The sequence below is a fragment of the Phacochoerus africanus genome, chromosome 14 (genome assembly GCF_016906955.1).
Source record: "Phacochoerus africanus isolate WHEZ1 chromosome 14, ROS_Pafr_v1, whole genome shotgun sequence".
Lineage (NCBI taxonomy): Eukaryota > Metazoa > Chordata > Mammalia > Artiodactyla > Suidae > Phacochoerus > Phacochoerus africanus.
Window position 1 is genome coordinate 22,920,754 of NC_062557.1, and position 22,777 is coordinate 22,943,530.

The window sequence follows — 22,777 nt, forward strand, 5'->3', positions numbered from 1 at the left end:
AAAAAACTGAAAGCCTCCTTTCAGTGTTCTGGTTCTGCCCTTGGTGACTGGTGCCATCAGGCCCCTCTCCCTTTCTAGGACTCTAGGTTCCTCAACTGTTCTGGTTTCCTAAGCCCCAAACTCTGGAGTCATCCCTGACAAGGCTCGTTTACGTCCTGCACCTGATTCAAAAGCAAAGCTGTCTGTTTTGCCTTCACAATCAATCCAGAACCTGAGCACATCTCACCCCTCCACTGCAGGATGAGTCCACCCGGGTCCAAGCCGCCGTCTCCTCTCTCCTGCGAGACCACAGCCTCTGTTCTCGGTCTCCTTCAGTCTATTTTTGGCACAGCAGCCAGAGTGATTGATTGATTGATATTTCTAATTGAAATACAGTTGCATACAATATTATGTTAGTTTCAAAGAGTAACTTTTTACAAAAAATATCAGCTTTATGAAGATATAATTCCCGGAATGGAATTCCCATTGTGGCTCAGCGGGTTAAGAATCCAACTGGTATCCATGAAGATGCGGGTTCCAACCCTGGCCTCGCTCAGTGGGTTAAGGATCTGACGTTGCCGTGAGCTGTGGTGTAGGTCGCAAACATGGCTCAGATCCTGCATTGCTGTGGCTGTGGCGTAGGCTGGCAGCTGCAGCTCCGATTGGACTCCCTAGGCTGGGAACTTCCATATACTGCAGGTATAGCCCTAAAAAGAAAAAAAAAAAAAAAGATAATTCCTTTATTTAAGGTATACAAGTCAATTTTTTTTAGTATACTGATAGAGCTGTGTGACCATCAACACAGTAAATTTTTAACGTTTCACCACCCCCCCAAAGAAACCCATGCTCATTAGCAGTCACTCTTCATTCCCCCGCCACCAGGCAGTCCCTAGGCAACCAAAATAAAACATCACCTTCTCTACGAAGCTGTTCCCGTTACTCCATCCAAAACTGCCCTCCCCTCCCTCTCTTCCTTCTTCGCTTTATTTATTTATTTATTTATTTTGTTTGTTTGTTTGTTTTGTCTTTTTGCTGTTTCTTTGGGCTGCTCCCTCGGCATATGGAGGTTCCCAGGCTAGGGGTCCAATCGGAGCTGCAGCCACCGGCCTACACCAGAGCCACAGCAACGCAGGATCCGAGCCGCGTCTGCAACTTACACCACAGCTCACGGCAACGCCGGATCCTTAACCCACTGAGCAAGGGCAGGGACCGAACCCGAAACCTCATGGTTCCTAGTCGGATTCGTTAACCTCTGCGCCACGACGGGAACTCCTATTTTTTTCTTTAGTACATATCATCACCTAAAAATTGTATGTTACACAATTAATGGAACTGTTCATTGTCTAGTTTCGCCTCCCCGCATCATACACAAGCTCCCTGTGGGTGAAGGCTTTATTTGCACTAGCACTCCTAACACCTAGGACAGGACCAGGTACACAGTAGGTGCTCAGTAAACAAATGTTGCATGAATAAATGAATGAATGGACTCAGTAATAAAGGTATGGAGAACAAGGGTCTCAAAAGTGGCATCCAGGAGCTCCCGTCGTGGCTTAGCGGTTAACGAATCTGACTAGCATCCATAAGGACGCAGGTTCGATCCCTGGCCATGCTCAGTGTATTAAGGATCCGGTGTTGCTGTGAGCTGTGGTGTAGGTTGAAGACGAGGCTCTGAGCCTGTGTTGCTGTGGCCCTGGTGTAGGCCAGCGGCTACAGCTCCAATTCGACCCCTAGCCTGGGAACTTCCATATGCCTCCGGTGCGGCCCTCAAAAGAAAAAAAGGAAAAAGGAATATGGGTTCCTTTATATGCCCTTGGCTATGATGCCCATGAATTTTACTAAATTTTTCCAAAACTCAGAGATCCTCCTCCCCTTAAGGCAGAAGCCCTAGGTCTGATTTTCAGGCTGTGGCCCCGGGCAGGTTTCCCTCCTTCCTCCCCCCTCCTCCTTCTTAGTTCTCCTCCCCCACCTCGGACACTGCTCTCTCTCCTCCCCCTCTGCTGAGGAGGAAGGGGCTGGGCCAGGTGGCCTGGTCATTTTCTCCTTTCAGTGGGTTACCCCGGGAACCTGGCTGCCCCCACCCCATCTCTGGTTCGCAGTGACATGAGGGACGTGGTGGAATACCAGCCCCCAGCCCCTGACCCCCACCCTTTGAGGAAGGTGATGAGGCAAGTCCTCAGGGCTGGGGAGGCGGCTAGTGGTGAGCGCTCTTCCTTGACACCGGCAACTGCAACTGCAGTTGTTTGTGAGTTTGTTTGGAGAGACGGGAGTTAGATAGCAGGAAGGACTTCCCAAAAGTTAGGAAATGGAGTGACCATGCGAAGCCTCTTCCCACTTACAGGCGAAGAGAATTAAATGCACTCATCCTCATCCTCCTCATGTCAGGAGCAGGCCGGGATGACCGCACGCTCTCCCTTCCCCCCCAGAGCTCCTCTCTCATCAGCTTCTCTTTCCCTCCACTCCTCCTCATCCCCTTTCCCCCATCTCTCAGCGCAAGGCCACTTGCTGGGGCCAAAGCGGCAGGGGGGACAGCTCCTTATGCATCCCAGGGAATACTGAGCCAAGTCAAGGGGAAAGAGCTGACTTCGGATGTGTGGCCCAGGCACCTTCTGGCAGTGAAATGGGAGGAAAGGCTGGGGCTGCAGGCCAGTCCCAGCACTTCCAGATCATGGCTGTGTGGTCCAGCGAGGGTGGTCAACCTCTCTGAGCCTCAGCTTTCTCATCTGTACAATGGGACTACCGGGATTCATTTGCCTTTCAGCATTGTACGCACTGGAGATGGCTCATTAGGAAGTGCCTGGTGCAGAGCAGGCACTTAGTAGTATTATTACGATTGTTATTGCTTAGGCTCCAGGAGGCTTTCCCTTTCATCCCCATGGATGAGGGAAGGCCTTTGCCGCCAGTATTCTCCATCTAGACCAGTGGCACGGTTTCCTTACTGGCTTCCCTGCCTCTAGTCTCGCTTTGTTCCAATCCAACCTCTAAACCACGCCGAAATTCTTTTTCTTTCTTTTTTTGTCTTTTTGTCTTTTTTTAGGGTCACTCCCGCGGCATATGGAGGTTCTCAGGCTAGGGGTCTAATCGGAGCTGTAGCCGCCGGCCTACACCACAGCCACAGCAACGCCAGCCAAATCTGAGCCAAGTCTGCGACCTACACCACAGCTCACGGTAACACTGGATCCTTAGCCCACTGAGCAAGGCCAGGGATCGAACCCGCAACCTCATGGTTCCTAGTCAGATCCATTTCCACTGCCCCACAACGGGAACTTCTCTTTTTCTTTCTTTCCTTTTTTTTTTTTTTTGTCTTTTTAGGGAGCCACCTGCAGCATATGGAGGTTCCCAGGCTAGGGGGCGAATCAGAGTTGGCCTGCCACAGCCACAGCAACACCAGATCTGAGCTGCGTCTGCCACCTACACCACAGCTCACAGCAATGACGGATCCTTAACCCGCTGAGAGAGGCCAGGGATTGAACCTGTGTCCTCATGGATGCTAATCAGATTCATTTCCGCTGAGCCATGACGGGAACTCCCAGAATTCTTTTTCTATCTTTTTTACTCTTTTCTTTTTAGGGCTGCACCCGCAGCATATGGAAGTTCCCATGCTAGGGGTCGAATCGAGCTGCAGCGGCCAGCCTGCCCCACAGCTACAGAAATTCTGTGACCTACACTGCAGCTCACGGCAATGCGGGATCATTAACCCACTGAGCAAGGCCAAGGATCGCACCTGCATTCTCATAGATACTAGCAGGGTTCCTTTCTGCCACAACAGGAACTTCCCCTCCTGGTAAACTTCTAATCATCAGTTAAGATCTAATGTAAGCCTACTCTCCTCTATGAAGACTTCCCAGACCCCTGAGCAGGGCCAATCCCATTCAGGTCCTCCACCATCCCAGCTCTGACCTCTGCTCAGCATCAGGGTGACAGCCACACACTTTAGGACCAGGCTGCCTGGATTGGAATTCCAGCTTTGCCACTTCCTAGCTGGTGATCTCAGGCAAGTTATTTCACCTGTCCGTGCCTCAGTCTCCTGATCTGGAAAGTGGGATAAGGATAATAGTATCGATCCGATAAGAGTGGGAGGAGTCAATGAGTCCCCACGTGTAAAGAATTTGCTCCCACCCCTGGCACGGACTAAGCTGCCATAATTATTCTTCTAGCCTCTCTTGCCTTTCAGGGCAGGGCTTGGTCTACTCGTGTGTCTCCCTCACCAGGCTGTGAGCTCAGAGGGTAAAGGCTGGAGCTGAATCAGAGGCCGGTGGGGGGGTAGACCCTTGGCACCACTGCCTGATGGACAGTCATGAAGACTCTCTTTAACCAAGAGTTCTCTCATTTGCCCCTTAGGGTAATCCTATGAGTTGAGTACTAAAGATCTTTCCACTTTACAGAGGAGGAAAAAAACGCCTGGGGGCCCATAGCTCGTAGCAGTGCCGACCCCTCCTCCACCCATCCCAGCCTCAATTTCCTCCTCTGAGAAATGGGATGATAGCTATTCTTCCCATCTCTGAGGTTTATGGTGGGTGCGGATTAACGTATGCAAAGCTAAGAGAGGTCAAGGAAGAATTGAGGTGTGAGTCCCTCTTACGAACTGGGGAACACTTTGTCTAGGATAAAAGCAAAACCTTTTCTAGGGGGGAAACTGAGGAGTAGCTGAGACTCAAAAGGCCCCAAGGCCCCCATTTCCCCCTCTCCCTAGGGTTTGTCTGGAGCCTGGGGCCAATGCAACAACCTCCCCCCCGCCTGTTTCCGGGCCCACTGCCAGCCCCTCCGCCCCTTCTCCCCCACCCATTGCCACCGGAAGACAATGGTGGGCAGGCCAGCCTTTGTGAGAGGGGTCAGGCCAGTTAATCTGGGGCCGGGCTGGGGAGGGGCGCGTAGGGGGACCAGAGGAAGGGAGAGGAGACTGCATGTGGGGGACAGACAACGGAGAGTCTGTGCCCGTCGGTCGGTCGGGAGGACGTTGGAGGCCAGGGGCCTAAAGAGGAAAAGCTTGAAACAGGCTTTGGGGAGCGTTTCCTCCGAATGTAGATCTGAGCTCCTATTAAACTTGCCAAAAATTTGTGTTAGCTAATGGATTCTTAATTCTGTCTAAAATGAGAGAGGGAAAATTATGCCATTCATCTTGTATTGGTTTGAAATTACATCTGACACCTAATCGATCATACTGTGGAACATTAACTCTTTGGAAGAGACCCAACTTTTCCTCTCTCCCTTGCTTTCCAGGACTCTCGATTCGCCCCCACCCCGATTCCTTCTTTTGTATTTCATTAACTAAGCAAAGCTCTGGCTGTCTCTGGGGGTGAGGGGTGGGAGTTAGGGAAAGGGTTCCTTTGAATCAAAGGAGAAAACCAGGCCCCCCCGTCTTTTGCCCAAGACCAGAGCCCCAGCTTCCAACCTTCAAGTGACCTCCTCTCTCATCCTGCTTTTTCCTATGCATTCGGAGACCTGGAAAAGCAGAATGGAAGGCACGGGGGTGCGGGGTGACCTCGGAGCCACCTTGGGGGCACCAGGGAGAGGCAGGGAGCCAGGCAAAACTGAGCTAGCACCTGGGGCTGGGGCAGGGGCCGTGGCAGGGGGCTCACCTGCGACTTGCCTTGGCAGATGGGTGAGGAGGAGGAGGGCAGATGACAATAGATTTGCCTCTGGGGATCCTGATGAGCTCTGACTGAAAACCCCAACCCCAGACCTGCTTTTCCAGGAGGAGGACTTTCTGGCAGCAGGGAGAACCCACTGGAGGCTGACAGACCTGGGCTAGGATCCTGGCTTTGCTGCTGATGAGCTGTGTGACCTTGGGCAAGTTACATAACGCCCCTGAGTCTCAGTTTCCTTCTCTGTCAGAGCAGGATAACAACACTGGCACAGAGCCAGGGTGGGGACTGGACGAGACGATCCACGTAAATTGGGACTGAGCCCATCGTCTGGCACACAGTAGGTGCCTGATAAAGGTGACAGAATCCAGATCAACCTCCCCCCTTCCCTTTTCTTTCTTTTTTTTTGGCTTTTTTTTTTTTCTTTAGGGCTGCACTTGCAGTACATGGAAGTTCCCAGGCTAGGGGTCAAATCAGAGCTGCAGCTGCTGGCCTATGCCACAGCTGACGGCATTGCCAGATCCTTAACCCACTGAGCGAGGCCAGGGATCGAACCTGAATCCTCATGGATACTAGTCCCCTGGGTCTCTGGACGGCCACCAACCCTCTTCCTTCCTGGAGTTCCTCTGTCTCCTCTGAAAAGTGTGAGCGTCATCTCCTGCATGGAGGCCTCTCTTGGCCATCCTGCGATCAGACCCTCCCAGCCCAGAAGGTAAGAGCCTCTCAAGGAGGCGAGGCCAGGAGCAGGGGCACTTCGGCAGGGAGAGAGCCACTCGCTTCTACTCCAGCAGCTCTGACCTCTGCCTGCGGATTCCAAAGGGCTCCTGTCCCTTCAGATGCAGGGCCCCGGGGTGGTTTAAGCGGCCCCCCAAGGTCACACCAGGATTCCTTAGCTCCCCTCAGGTATCTGCTCCAAACGAATGGCCTCGAATGCCCTCTCTGTATTCTGGGCCCTGTGGAGGGGCTCCAGTGTGGGGATGAGGAACGATGGGGCCATCTCATCCAGGGCCCTCATTTTCCAGAGGAGGAAGCCAGGACTCCGCAAGGGGGAATAACTGATCAGGGCCATGGATGAGGCAGGGCAGCCGAGGACGTGGGCCCCCGGCTGTCAGTCCAGTGCTCTTCTCCACCCGCGTCAGGAGTCTGAAGGGACATTTTCTGGGCCACTTGTCTAGTTCCAGCAGTACCTATACGGTTTCTGGGGACTAGGCTGGAGTTTCGGGAAGGAGTGAGGAGAGCGGCTGAGAGAGGCGTTCCCTGAAGAGACAGGAGCAGAGGGGGCTGGGGGGGGGGTTCTCAACTCCCTCACCCCACAACGCACATACAAACACACAGAGGCAGGAATTTTATTCCCAAATGTCCCTTCTCTGGGGAGCTCGCTGTTTCCCAGGAGACGCCTGGTGGAGATGCCCCTTCTTGCCAGCCTCCCTGGCAGCCACTAGGCGGCTGTGGCTCCCTCTTCTGCCTAGAGACGCCACAGCGAGGGTCCCACGTGGCTTGTATTAATAGGAAGTGGAGCCCAGGCCTAAAAACGCTGAGGATCGAGCAGGCTAGGCAGGGGCAGGTGGGCAGCCAGGTCAGTAGGTAGACCCAGATTGACCAAGGACCCCCCGGCAGCCTGGCATGCCTACACTCTTGTGCTGACCTGCTTCTGGGCACCAGAGGGGGGAAAAATCCTCTCTGACATCTTTTTTCCCAAGCTGGGAATATTCGTATTGTGTTTTTACCTTGAATATGAAAGTAATGCCTGATTGTTATAAAAACAGACGATGTCAACGAAACAGAATGAACAAAAGCTCTAAGCTCAAAGTTTAGGATCTGTCTTTTTCCCATAGGAAAGTAATGAGCCTCTGACTGAAGAGTCCAGAGCAAGAATCTGCTGTATTCAGGAAGGAGGGGAGAAGCAGCATGACATTGTGGAATGTCCTATAACCTGGGAGATCCTCCTGAAGCAAGAGCTTTGCATTGGAGAGGCTGACATGCGACCCCCAGAAGAACAGTGGCTTCAAAGTGGAGTTCTTCCCACCCTCCCCGTGTTATTCCCACACTCCCACCTGGTGTGGTCCCCCAGGAAATATGGATTGGAAGAATAAATGAATGAACTCACTGATGAGGAAACACACCTAGAGATGAGCCACTGAGTGCCAGAGTGGCTCTGATCCTGTTCACGAACGTGACCGCCACAGGTCTGGAGAAATGGGCCTCAACTTCTTCACCAGCTTCCTCCTTTCTAGGGCTGAGGAAAGCTAAAGGTTGGAGTTACTCCAAAAGGCCAAGCCTATATAAGAAATTTCCCGGGAGTTCCCTGGTGGCCCAGGGTTAATAATCTGGCTTTGTCACTGCTAAGGCTCAGGTTCAATCCCTTAGACAGGAGAGGGCCCAGGCACTAGAGGGAGACTGTCAGGGCTGGTGGGAAGAGAGGCCCCACCCAGAGAGGCACAGGAGTGGTGGAGAGCCTGATATAAGTTTAGAAATTAAGTCCATGCCAGATTAAGCTCTCTGAAAACTCTTTTTTTTTTTTTTTTTTAGGGCCACACCCACGCATATGGAGGTTCCCAGGCTTGGGCTTGAATTGGAGCTGTAACCACTGGCCTACAGCCACAGCCACAGCAACGCCAGATCTGAGCCGCATCTGCAACCTACACCAGAGCTCACAGCAATGCCAGATCCTTAACCCACTGAGTGAGGCCAGGGATCAAACCTGCGTCCTCACGGATACTAGTCAGATTTGTTAACTGCTGAGCCACGACGGGAACTCCTGAAAACTCTTGAAACAAGATTTGATAAGCTTCTGAGTTGGTGAGTGCATCCATGTACTGGGAAGGTGGTGCACCCCAGTTCCACCGGGACCCTTTAGGACCTTGCCCTGTGTGCCTCTTCATCTGCTGTTCTTTTGTGTTCTTTAAAATAAACTGGTAAATGTAAAAAAAAAAAAAATGGCGTTCTCACTGCAGCAAGGTGGGTTAGGAATCCAACTGCAGAGGTGTCGGTCACTGCAGAGATACAGGTTTGATTCCTAGCCTAGGAACTTCTATTGCCATAGTGTAGCCATAAATGAAAGAAAAAAAAAAAAAGTAAATCCATGTCATATCAATGAGATGTTCTGCCCACTTACCCTGACAAGGAAGCAGCTCTAGCCAGAAGGCTCCAGGTCTTCCAGGTGGAAAGGGATTTAAGCATATGGAGACTTACCTCCTTCAAGGAGAAAGGCAGGATCCACCCAATACAGCAATGGGGATGAAAGCCAGCCCCTCATCTCCTTTCCTCTTTCTTGCCAGAGAATTTAGGTAGGGTCCTGCCATCAACATATTATCCCGTTCAGCCATTGACACTGTCAGAGAAATCTTAACCCCATCTGACAGATGAATAAACCAAGGCTAAGAAAAGTAAAGTGACTTGCTCAAGTTACAAACCAAGGAGCCTATCTAAGAAGACACTCTAATCTCAGGTCTTCAGATGCTCTTTCCACTGAGACCTTACTTCAGTACTTGGTTTCCTGGGAGCCGTGATTTCAGGGCCAGACAACCCTTGTTGGACAGGGGGACAGGTTCTCTAGTCCACAGAAGTCCCTGGCCCTCCCTTGAGCTCAGATCTTGCTGTGTCTTGTGTTATTTGGGCAGATGCTGTCCCTGCTTCTCCTAAGAACAGTACTTAAGGCACCCAGGGAAATGGGTGATAAGACATGTGCCACCCTTTCTTGGCCCACGTGATCAGTGCTCCTCCAAGGTGTCACTTTTCCCATTGCGCCAAGGCTTGTTCTTCTACCGAAGTTTTCAGCCCATCACTGTGCACCCTCCCCACCCCAAACCATCCGTACCCTCCTGAGGAAGGGGCAAAGCCTTTGCTGAGATCGGCGGTGTTCGAGGCCCAGGGAGGGCATCTTGGGCCAGAGTATGGTTTACGTCAAAGCTCCACTCTTCCTTCGGGTCCTCCCCGCCCACTAGGGGGCAAAGGCTGGCCTGCTCTCCCTCTACGCCCTGCCTGGGCACGGAGGGGCCGGCCAGCGGCCCGAAGAGCCACTGGGGGCAAAGGCCCGGGAAGGGGCCCGCAGATGCCGCCTCTGCCCCCCTTCCTTGGCCGGGGCCCCCACAGTGTCGGGGAGCAGGAGGAATCAATCAGGATAATGAAGCCGCAGCCTGCCACGCACCGCGGGGGCACTGAAGAGCCGGGGCCGGTGCCAAGTCCGCCAGACGGTTCGGAGGAGCCGAGCCCGGCACGGCCGGGCGGCGGCGGCCGCGGCGACGGCGGCGACGGAAGCCCGGAGTCGGCGCGCGGAGGCAGAAGGCAGCTCCGCGCAGGCCCCTGGCAACCGCGCCTTGGCAACCGGGACGCCCGAGAGAAATCTTAAAGCTGCAGCGCCTCCTTCCTCGCCGCCGTCGCCGCCGCCTCCTGGACCCCAGGGGAAAGGGTCGTGCCCTTGGCTGTAGGAATTAGGCTCTGTGCTTTTGGGGATTTGGGGATCCGACTCATACCCTCACTCGTTTATTTATCAAATGCAGATTGAGTCTACGCGCCCAAGCACGGGCTAGACACTGGGGAGGGGAATGGGCAGTGATTAAAAACCGAACGAAGTCCTGCCAAGAGGAGTTCACAGTCTAGCGCGCAAGGCAGACCAGACTGGCTGAGGTGAGCAAAGCCCTGTGTTACCCAGGATGAAGGGCTTCGGCTGGAGGGCTGAGGGACTGTTACAAAATATTCTCACAGCACCTGCCTTGCTCCAGGCTATGGGTTAGATGCGTCTTTCCTGATATTATTCCCCCACCCCCACCAGCCCTGTGAGATGGTATGATTATCTTTATTGATCTCATTTTCAAGATGACAAATTAGAGGCCCATAGAGGTGAGGGGACTTAGCCAAAATCTCATTTTATATTTTGGACAATCTAGGGCTAATTCACAGGACTGCTTACCATGGCCAACTTTCATTACAGCATGATGCCTGGAAGGTTAGACTTGAGTGAGGACTTCCCAACACAAATAGTGTGGGAAGTGCAGAGAAAGGATACCTGAAGTATGAGATGGCCACTTTTCCTTTCTGCTGCCCACTGCTATGACCCTGTCTGCCCTGTCCTCATGCGCAGGCCAATACATGGGCAGAGAACTAAGAGGTGACCTCCACAGGTCCCTCTGGTTCTGTGATTTGATATCTCCTGCCTAAAGTCCAGGCACTGTGCCACCCCTCTGGGCAGCAGTAGTTGGCATGGGGCTGAAGCTGGGGGAGATTCCAGACTTCTGAAACGAGGGGTCAGGGGTGATGGGGGAGGATTAAAGAGATGGTAAGGGGACTTTGACAAAAGAAAACCTGAGTCAACATCATTAGGAAGGCTGGGCCTCATGTTCCTGTCTTGTCCACCTACCTTTCTGCATATCCATTCAGGTAAGAAATTTGGGCCAGGGCCTGGGATGGGCTATGAGGCTGTTGGTGAGGCAAAAATCATGCTGACTTTGGAGCCAAGATCATAGTTTTGTGGGTTTTTTTTGCTTTTTTAGGGCCACACCCACAGCATATGGAAGTTCCCAAGCTAGGGGTCAAATCAGAGCTGCAGCATCTGGCCAACACAGCCACAGCAACATGGGATCTGGGCCAAATCTGTGAACTACACTGCAGCTCACAGAAACACTGGATCCTTAACCCACTGAGAGGCCAGGAATCAAACCCCCATCTTCATGGATACTAGTCGGGTTTGTAACTCGCTGAGCCACAACAGAAACTCCCTCGTCTGGTTTTGGATTTTGTTTTTGTTTTGTCTTTTTAGGGCAGCACCCCCAGCATATGGAGGTTCCCAGGCTAGGGGTCTAATTGAAGCTGCACCTGCAGCCTACACCACAGCCATAGCAACATGGGATCTGAGCTGCATCTGCGACCTACACCACAGCTCATGGCAATGCCAGATCCTTAACTCACTGAGCCGGGCCAGGAATCGAACCTGTGTCCTTATGGATACTTCTCTGGTTCATTACCACTAAGCCACATCTGATTTGAAATCCTGCTCTGTCTCTCATCAGCTATGTGAGTTTGGGCAGCTGACTCAGTCTTCCTGGGCCTTATTCAGTTTCCTCATCTGTAGACTAGAGGCATTGATATCTACTTTTCAGGGTTATTATGAGACTTAAATGCAGTGAGAAAAATGTATATATGGTGTCTGGCACATGGCAAATGCTTAACAAATGGTATTTAAAGATGTTCTGGGACTTCCCGTTGTGGTGTAGCAAAAACAAATCCAACCAGTATCCATGAAGATGTAGGCTCGATCCCTGGCCTACCTCAGTGGGTTAAGAATCCAGTGTTGCTGTGAGCTGTGGTGTAGGTCGCAGACTTGGCTCAGATCCCGAGTTGCTGCAGCTGTGGTGTAGGCCAACAGCTATAGCTCTGATTCGACCCCTAGCCTGGGAACTTCCAGAAAAAAAAAATGCCTTTGCTTATTTTAGTAATCTAAAGATATGTCCACATCCTAATCCGTGGAACCTGTGAATGTTACCTTATCTGGGAAAGGGGTCTTTTGCAGATATGATTAATTTAAGAATCTTGAGGAGTTCCCTTGTGGCATAGCAGGCTAAGGATCCAGCATTGTCACTGCAATGGCTCGGGCTGCTGCTGTAGCGTAGATTCAATCCTGCATGTGGAAGTGCCGGGAAAAAAAAAATCTTTTTTTTTTTTTTGTCATTTAAGGGTCACACCCATGCGGCATATGGAGGTTCCCCGGCTAGGGATCTAATCAGAGCTGTAGCTGCCAGCCACAGGCACAGCCACAGCAACGCCAGATCTGAGCTGCATCTGCAACCTACACCACAGGTCATGGCAACGCTGGATCCTTAGCCCATTGATGGAGGCCAGGGATTGAACCTGCAACCTCATGGTTCCTAGTCAGATTCGTTTCCACTGTGCCACAACGGGAACTTCTCCAAAAAAAAAAATCTTGAGATACATTATCCTGCATCATCTGGGTGGGCTCCAAATGCCACAAGTGTCATTATAAGGAGAGGCAGGGGAGATTATACACACAGAGAAGAGTAGAACGTGATGTGGAGACAGAGGCAGAAATTGGAGCGATGCAGCCACGAGCAAGGGAATGCCAGCAGCCACTAGAACTGAAAGAACAGTTCTCCCTTAGAGCCTCCAGAAAGAGCACAGTTCTGCCAACACCTTGATTTTGGCCCAGGGAAGCTGATGTTGAACTACTGGCCTCCAGAAATGTGGAGAATAAATTTTTGTTGTTGTTGTTGTCTTTTTTTTGCTATTTCTTGGGCCGCTCCCGCGGCATATGGAGGTTCCCAGGCTAGGAGTTGAATTGGAGCTGTAACCACTGGCCTACGCCAGAGCCACAGCAACTCGGGACCCGAGCCGCGTCTGCAACCTACACCACAGCTCACGGCAACGCCGGATCGTTATCCCACTGAGCAAGGGCAGGGACCGAACCCGCAACCTCATGGTTCCTAGTCAGATTCGTTAACCACTGCGCCACGAAGGGAACTCCAAGGAGAATAAATTTTTTATACGTCATCAAGGTTGTGGGAATTTGTTACAGCAGCCTGGGGGAACTAATACTCTTACATTGGAGATTTCATCTTGAACAAAATCCATCTTGAGATCCTGTCCTCTAGGAGTCCACCCTCTAGTGGGAAATGAGAGAAGTAAACAGTGCATAGGGATGCCCAGAGGTAGGTAAGGCTATTGGAGTTGAAGTTGGCCAGGTGAGGAGCTAAAGTGGGAAGGTCATGCCAAACGCAGGAAACAACGAGGGTAAAGGCACAGAGTAAGAGATACATGTGGAGTTCCTGTTGTGGCTCAGTGGTTAGCAAACCCGCCTAGGAACCATGAAGTTGCGGGTTTAATTCCTGGACTTGCTCAGTGGGTTATGGATCCCGCGTTGCCGTGAGCTGGGTGTAGGTCGAAGACGCGGCTCGGGTCCCATATTGCTGTGGCTGTGGTATAGGCTGGTAGCTACCTCGGATTAGACCCTAGCCTGGGAACCTCCACATGCTGCGGGAGCGGCCCTAGAAAAGGCAAAAAGACAAAAAAAAAAAAGAGAGAGAGAGAGAGATGGTCTTCAGGAAACTGCCCACATTTGGAATGGCAGGTGCAAGGGGGTGTGGGGGGTGGAAAGAACTGCTGAGTGGGAGGCAGGGCAGAAAAGCCAAGTAGCTTTCACCCCTGAATGGAATCAACTCCTCCACCCTGTGCTGGCACTGGGCTCTAGATAAAGGAACCCCAGACTGTTGGTCATGGATAAAAGCCTTAGAGACCATCCAGTCCAGTCCTGCCCCTTCACACATGGGGAAACTGAGGTCCATCTCAGAATTCATCAGGGAATAAGCTAGAACCAGATGGCCACACTTTGGCCCCTCTTGAGCCTGGGTGTCCCATGTCTGAGGGTCTCAGAGACACTGTCTGGTGGCCCCTCTATAGCCCACTTCCAAAAAGCACAGGCCTCGTGGTCTCTAAACAAAGGGGTTATTTGCATATTATTTGCATGTTGCTAATTAGATGAGAAAGGCAGATTAATTCAGCCCCTTCCTTCACGTCTGTCTGTCCTATCGCATGCCCATTGAGTTCTTCTTCCTCAACTATCTCGTGACTTCAGCAACTTCTCTCTTAACTCTAGACCCGGACTTAGCCCTCAAGTCCCCTTCTTACCCAGCTCCAGCCCAGCCTCTAATGTATTAAGGGGTTGGTCCTGCCTAAAAAAACTACCTGGTGGGTCTTGAGTATATTTAGTCTGGGTGGAGGATCTTGGAGCATGTTGCAGTGAAAAAGCGGTGATGGGCTTTCCAGCTTGAGGTTTTCTCGGAAAATGGGGAGTGATGAGTTCTGACTCCCAGTAGCCCAGGGGCCATCTGAATGGGACTATGAAGTGGGGGAGGAGGGTGCTCCTTGGGGATGAGGTGGGCAGGTGCCAGCTGCATGCCCCAGGCCTGCCCCAAGCCTCTTGGCTGGCAGCCACACCAGCCCACAGAGGAGCTGGCTCCTTCTTTGAGGGAGGGGGAATCCTGGGGAAGGTCAGGGAATATCCCTTGGCCTGGCAGCTTAACATGGATGTGGTTGAGGTTACCATGAGAGTTACTGTGGATCCTCCAATGGGGATAGCACAGCCAGATCCTGGGGCTGTCGTCAACCCAGTCCAGAAAATTAGGAGGTACTATGCTAAACTAAGCACAGTGTCTCCCCGAGGGTAGGCACTCAATAAAGATTTTCTGATAATGAGGGGCCACCTGTCTCCTGGAGACAGGTAAGTAGGAGAGGAAATCAGAGAGAGACACCGATTCTGCCTCTCCTCTCCCATTAGCCCCCTTACTTCTGAAATCAAGGCTATGCCCAGCACCTCTCTCAAGTGAGCCGATCACCTCCACACTATAACCAAGGCTCCAACTCTGTAGCCTTATTCGGACAGAGTCGCTGTGGGGCTCTGTCACCACCATGGCTGACTCAAGGTAGCTGCCAGGAGCTGGAGAATGTTGGTGTGTTAGGATTTATGGGGAAACCTGGGGTTTGGTCAGGCTAGCATCGTGCAGAAACCGGCTAGCCCTGGTTAGGGCAGTGGCCTGGCTATGGGAAAAAAGACTGCCCTGCACATGTGAAAATCCTTTCTCCATGTAGAGTGGTGCACAAGGTGCATGTATGTAAGCTGCAGGGGGACTCAGAAAGCATTCTGACCTGCATGCACAGCTGTGTGTACACATCCCTGGGTTGCATGTGAGGGTCCTAATGGAATTCTACCTTTCCTCTTCTCTGCTCTGGTCCTTCTCTTTATTTCCTGGTAAAATGGGAAGTGGGATTGGAATGTCATTTTCAAAATCCCCAGCCCTGCTCCCTCGTGTAGCGATTCCTTGTCTCCATGTGCCCATGACAGCAAGCAGTGGATCACTTCTTGGTCCTGGGTGGAAGGATCCCAGCTACTTACTGACCCAACTGACTCTATCTTGCACCAATTCCTTCTTCCCCTAGGGTGTCCCATACCACTCTCTCATCTAATGTCCAAGTCAAGGGGAGAGGTGGGAGGAAGTGGGGTGATGCTACATGAGTGGGAGTGGGAAGGGTGGATCGGATACTGTCGATTTTGCCTAGGTCCCTCTGGATCACTGCTGCTCATTTAAAATTCCGATTTAAAGCCGAGCAGCTCTTTAAATTTCCACATTAGCATGCCGCCCTGATGCCAGGCCAAGATGTTGGGATGGATTTGGCAGGAACGCCTCCAACAGCAGCAAGCAGCAGCATTTGCCAGCAATAAAACAACGCATGAATAAAAGAAGGCTGGCTTGGCAGCAGCAGCAGCCCAGGTAGCTGGGTGAGTCAAGGAGGGGGCCCTCATATTCAGAGGCTCAGAGGCATGAAGGCCTGGCAGGGGCATGTGTGAGTGGAGGCCTCTGTGGCTGTTCTGGCTTTCACCCTCAATCTGTGCCTGCAGTGGAATCTGGGGTGAGGACCCAGGCAGGATGGGGGTTCCTACCCTGTGCCTGTCTCACCCACCTCTGCAGGGTTATCTTCTTGGAGGAGACAGATGTTGCTTTTGATGAGGACACAAGGACTTGGCCCATAGCCTGAGTTGTCCTACTTCATTAGGGGTCCAGAGTACAGGTGGGGTCAGAGGGAGCAACAATGCCTAGAGTGGTTTCCAGATCCATGACTGAGGGGCACTGTCAGGAAAAAGGGACTGGGTGAGAGGCCATCATGAGGACCGGGTATTGGTTCTAAGCTGGGTGGGAGAGACGCTCTGGGCCGGGTGGCTGGCTAGAAGGAGGAGGGGCCAGGAAGAGCAAAGGGCTGCTGGGCCTGGCCTAACTTTAACTTCTTGGAGACTCGGGAATATCATTTGAGGTCAGGTGGCAAGGGCAGCAAAGGGGTCAGATAAAGCCCTGGATTGAAGGCTGGCTACACCTAGAGGTCATTTTGTCCACCCCTGCTTCCCAGGGTCCTCAAAGGACTTGAGGCTGCTGGATCCTGTGTTCCTCTGCTCCAATCACCTGGCTGAGGCTTATCCAGCAACCCCCTAGACATTTCAAGGAACAGGCAGACTGGTTTGCTCTTACCATATTCTACCATCTATCCCTCCCACTTGGTCAAACCACCCGCTTCCCTGGAGCCCAGGGAAAGAAGACAGAAGCAAACAGAGGGGTGGTAGCAGGTGGTCTCTGCAGTCTCAGCTAAGGCAGAAAAGAGGGGTTTTCTGCAGAGTATCCTTCCCCAGTGAACTTCTCCCTTCCAGCACCTGAGTGATTTCCGGCCTCAGTGTGGAGAGACACATTGGAACATTGAATTCTCTCAATCCCTGGAGAAGCTGGAGAGCAGACAGGCAGGGCCAGACTTAGGCAAGAGAGGGGCTCCATATCTGGGCATTTGGGCTGTCCTGTCTTGTCAGCTTTTTCCAGAGAGAATGAGGTGGCCTGGCTTCCCAAGCACCCTGTTCTCTCATCCACACATTGCAGGCAAGTCAGCTCTGGGGTTGTAGAGTGACTAAGAAGCTGAGTTTAGGCTGGAGAAATGACCCTTTGTCATTTATTCATTCATTCAACAAATATTTACCAAACAGCTGCTTCATGGCAGGTACTGTGCTGGGCACCAGGAGCACATTGGTCACTGTCCTTGTGGCACTTTCTATCCGGTGGGGGAAATAGGATCATTATTAAAATGACTGCACAAATAAGAGTGAAATAACTGTGCTAAATGCTATGAAAGAATATACAGTACCATGAAAGTATATAATCGGGGGACTTGGCTGAGTCTAAGGAGTTGAGGATGAGTTTGCAAGGGAGACAGAGAAAGAGCAGCCACAGTGGTAGGAGAATTGGCAGTGACATCGCAGAATCCAAGGAGGAGGTGGTCAGCTGTGCCGAGAGATGCTGCGAGCTTGCGAGACACCTATTTGCCCTGACTCTTCACCTGCTAGTTGTGAGTACAGGTATGGAGAGGCTCTGGCATCATGCCTGGCTCACAGTTGGTGCTCTGTAATGTTAGCTCCCTTTCCCCCCTCCCTAAACTGAGCCTCCCTCCAGGGACCCCAGACTTCTGGAACAAAGGAATTGTCTAGGCTCGGCCTCCTCTGTCAACTCAGGCTCCAAACCCCAGCCATCCAGTCCTCAGTGAGGGACTCTGGGCCTTTCCCTGCTTCTCCACATTAGTCCCGTCGCATAGAGCTCCACCATCCCCCAACCTGCTCTTCCTTTGCACTGGTCTTCCATGAAGAGCTGCTGGGGTCTAGGTCTCAGAGAAAGATACTGTTCTGGTTCTGCTTCTGGGGCTGAGTCTGAGAAGAGAGCTGGAATCCTCAGCAGCTCCCAAAGCTGCCCGGGGTGAATCTGAGTGTCTTAGGTAGGGAGAGGGAGTAGTTGGGAGATGAGGAGGGGGGCTGCCCACCCAAGGCGGCGTAGAGCCCAGAGCCTTTTCCATTGCAGACACCCCATCTGTCTCCCACAGAAGGCTTGGGTTGGAGGAGGTGCTGAGAAGGGGGGTATAGAGGGTGAAATTGTACAGTCTGTAAGCCGGAACAATGGCAGTGAAGGTGCTGTCGGGGGAGAAGGGTGTGGAGGGTCAGCGTGGGGTATCAGCGGGAAGAACTAGAGGTTAGAGGTTGGGAATGGAGATCCAGGAGGCGGGTACGAACACTGGGCCACTATTCTCCCCAGACAGCTTTGTGTTTGATTTTGATTTAAAGCTCCCTACCAACCAGAGGGCAAGGAATCACATCCTTCTGACCCAAAAACTAATGGCCTTTCTAAGCCCAAGGCCAGGTTGGATTCATGATGCCTCCCTCTTCCCAGCAGTCAGACCTTTGCCAGACCTTAAAATGATATTTTAGTCAAGTCTGATAGCTTCCAAGGTGTTTCCTTTCACATATTACTTTAACGGATGCAGCTAAAGTCCTGGGAGGTGAATGTTATTACTACTCTTGATCTACAGATGAAGCAACAGGGGTTTACAAGATTAAGTGAGTAACTTGGATCACAGGAAAGTAAGGAGAGGGCCCCAAACCCGGGTCTCCTGACCAGACCGGAAATGGTCAGGTCAGAGGTGTAGGGCAAGGTGAAGGGAGGGAAGATACCAGTCCGGGAAGCAGCTCTGTTGGTGTCCATTCTGGGTCCTGAGTAGACCCTTTGGGAATCCCCGTGGACATCTTATCCCCACATTCCAAGCTCTAAACACTATTTTTTCCCTCTACCTATACTTACGAGAATATGATCCCATAGCTTCCCTACCTACTGCAGGTTTTTTCTTTCTCCCACTCTTGTTTGGAAGTTCTTCCTCAGGTGTAACTTTATAAGGCTGCAGCTTATTCCCTCTAAAACAGATGCCAAGGGAACCCAAGACAGGGCTTCAGCTATTAAATATAAATAGACAAGGGAGGGAAACTGAATATAGAGACAGATATTATATCTCTCAGTCCCTGCGAGTTATTAGGAAGAAGGAGCTGGTGGTTGCTAAGCAACAGGTCTCCACAGAGGACAAGGCACCTAGAGGAAAAAGCCTCCTTTGACTGAATATTGGGGTGAGAGGGTAGGGACGGTGGGGGTCAAAGGGCTACAGATTGGCAGGTGGGCCTTGGTGGTGGTGGGAAAAATGGCTCTGGCTCATTTATCCAAGACCAGCCCTATCCCCCAGGCCTCAGCAAACTCCGCCTTTGTAGCCTTCAGGATTGGTGGAAGAAGGAAGGCCTCAGGCACTCCTCCCTTCCTGCCAGGAGGAGGGAACCTGGTTTCTATAGCAACCCAGAAACAATCCTGGCCTTGTTTTACTTATGGCTTCTCTGTAACCCTCTCACGGAGCACCAACTTTCGTACACTCCTGTCTCTGACCCTCAATTTCTGACTTGAGGGGGAGGGTCCATGGAGGGATCATGGAAAGGTTGGGAGTGGGGATGCCACAAAGCTAGTCACACTTGGCCCTAAAGTGACCTATTAACACCCTAAAGGGGGAGTGACTTTTAGGGGAAAGGGCTTCCAGATGTCCCCTGACTTCTGCACCTCCTAAGGGGCTGAAGAAAGCAGGGGAAAATCCTGGCATCAGATGCAAATTCTGGGCCCAGGCTTCCTTTCTGAAGGGCAAATATAAACTGAGGGGTTGGAGGTCAGGAAGAATGAGGAGGCAGGGTCTTTTTTTGGCCCTTGGCCACCTAGTCCCTCATCCTCCTAGATCTGAGGTCCACTGTCGTCAAGCCCCGAGAATGGAGATATAGAACATTAACGTACGTCAAGTATAAGTGAGTGGCACCGAGGGGCATAATCTGTTTTTCTAATATGACCACAAGCAGAGTGTTAGAAGAATTAGGCCGACAGCTGCTGGTTTCCCCCCTCCCTTCCTACCCCCCCTTCCCGCTCTCCCTCTCCCTTCCTCCTCGGCGTTTGCACACACCAATGGCAGCGGAGCCCTGCTCGCGATTTCTCTTAATCTTCCTCCGCCATCCTGCGTTCTTTCCGCAGGCGGTGCTGCGAAGCCGGCAGAGCCCCGCGTCACACCTTACTGCTCTCTGAGATTGCTCCACAGAGAGCTCAAGGAGATGGCAATTCGGCGCTGATGCCGGCTGGCAGCAGTTGGGAGAGGGGAAGGAGAGAGGGAGGAAGGGGGGGGGGAAGTTGGCACAGATACCAAGTTTTTCCCTAGAGAGACATGGTTGGGGGGGGTGGTAGAGAAGAAGGGAGAAAATGACACAGAGAAAAGGAAACAAGGAAAAAAGAGGCAAAGAGAGAGGGCACGAGAGAATTGAAGTTCTCTCAGACATTCACATGTGGGCATCCTCAGCCCATCTCACTCACAACCCTCTAAAGATCACACCACCTTGTCCGGGGTTCCCACTCTCACCCCCCATCCCGGTCACAAATGCACACACGCGTATACACACGCACACACTCCCAACCAACCTGGAAGTCAAAGCGGCAGAGGCATGTTGTGTGTATCGGTGTAAGAGTGTGTGTGTGTGTGTGTGTGTGTGTGTATGTGTGTACGCCTGTATGTTGTCTCTGTTTTGGATCGCAGTAGAATGCAGTATGTAAATGAGATGGTTATTACCGCAATGTTCATCAAGCTGAGCCGAGAAGACATTAATAGCCTGATGAATATGCATGTGAATTTGTTAATTAAGTTAATTATTCTGCTGAAAATGCATTCGTCTTCCAAGGACATTTTCCCAATGATTTTTACATGCTCTAGCCATTAGTCATGCTATATTTTATCAGGGAAATGAGTTTGCTTAAGTTGTAAAAAAAAAAAAAAAGAGAGAGAGAGAGAGACTGAGAGCAGGAAGAGAAATAGAGAAAGGAAGGAAGGAAGAGGGAAAAAATGAAAGAAGACAGGGGAAAATGTGTTGAAGTTGAGGATGGGAAGGCATCTGAGGCCAGCCTGAAGTTTGAGGCCCAGCTGGGCTTTTGAAGCCTGCCCTCGATTTTTATGGGTATCTCACTTCACAATTTTTGCCCCTTTTTTTGATGACAAACTTTTTTTTTTCCAGTGCCAAATTTCCAACACATTAATTAATTGTTGTAGCCAATTAACTGTAGTTGTGCAAATGAGTTTAGCACTAATTACCATGCAGTGCCTGTAATCACATAAAAAACTTGCTGAGAGAGGGAGAGAGAGAGAGAGAAAGAGAAAGAAGAGAAAGGAGGAATGGGAAGGGAGCGGTGGCAGGAGAGGAGGGTACCTGCAGCAGAGGGGCAGCCAAGGAAAGGGAAGAGACAGGGATCCTGAGGCTTCCTGGTTAGGCTTCAAGGGAAGGCCTCCACATCCAGGACCTCTGACTCAAGAAATCTCAGTAGGATACGAGCCAGAAAAGCGAGGTCTCCTTTTGTCTAAGAACTTCCAACCAAAAGACAGAGGTTTAGAATGGATAGCTGGTTGTTTCAATAATGCAATGTAGTCCCTATAAATCCTGAAGCCCTCAGTGTTTATCCACCATGGCTGGAATTACTGGGTAAGGATGGAGGGCACCACTGGAAGAAGATGTGCCATTTCTGATGGGCCAGGGGAGATGGAGAAGAGTGGTACGTGCTCTCAGCCTGGTTCTGGAGCTGGAAGTAGGAAGGAAAAGTTGTTTTAAGTCCATAGCCACTGGAATAGGCCAAGGGAGCAGTGGTAATATCAACTGTAAAAAATCCAGCTCCAGCAGGAGGTGGGAGGAGGCAGCCTTTGGCCAGACATAGCTCCCAGGAGAAAAGCCAAACCTCTCCTGCAAGCTGGCATCTCTGCATTCATCACTCTGGGGCTGACTCTAGGTTTCCACCTGTCAGCTTCTACCAGTGCCCAGAGGCTGAGGGATAGACCAAATGATCTATCTCCTTCTTAGTTGTCCATGATTGGTAGAGAAAGAAGTGGTAAAAAAAGTCAGGAGTAAGCATGGGGAGTTCCCGTCATGGCACAGCAGTAACAAATCCGACTAGGAACCATGAGGTTTTGTGTTTGATCCCTGGCTTCACTCAGTGGGTTAAGGGCCCGGCGTTGACAAGCTGTGGTGTAGGTTGTAGATGAGGCTCAGATCTAATGTGGCTGTGAAATGTGACTGTGGTGTAGACTGGCAGCTGTAGCTCTGGTTTGACCCCTAGCTGAGGAACCTCCATATGCCACAGGTGCGGCCCTAAAAAGCAAAAAAAAAAAAAGAGTAAGCATGAACTGGCATTTTTGCTTCCACTCTACTTTCCCCTATATCATGTTCCAGGCACTAAGCCCGCCCAAAGTGTGTCTGTGTGTGTGTGGGGGGGTGTTATAAAAATGACCTATAGTTCTTCACTACTACCAAATTTTGTTTCTAGTGCAGGTATACCTCCCTGCACCCCTCCAGAATAGAGAGCTTACTTGTCATGGGACTCAATTTCCTCAGGCCTCAACAGAAACACATTCAACTTCATATTTCCAAGGAGAACCTTGACCCTTTATTTATCCTCTAATAGATACCCAAAGGCTGAGTTCTCCCTTTCCCATTCCAGGTCCCAGGTCTGTGGCTCATGGACTCTATCCACTTCAGCCTTGATCTTCCCTGACAGAGGGGATACAATTTCAAGAGCACAAGCCATATTGCCCCCTGCTTCATGGCACTGAGCTTCTCACCTATAAACCAAAGTCAGCTGTGAGAACTTGAATTAACCCAGGCTGCTCCAGTGCTTTTCCTGCCTCTTACTTCTCTCTACCGGTTTTGCCCACACCTAGCAACCCTATCAAGGTCTCAGAAAGCCTGGGGTAGTAAAAAGAGCCTGAACTATTGTCTTGAGTTCAAGATTTTCTTTTGCCTTTTAACAGTA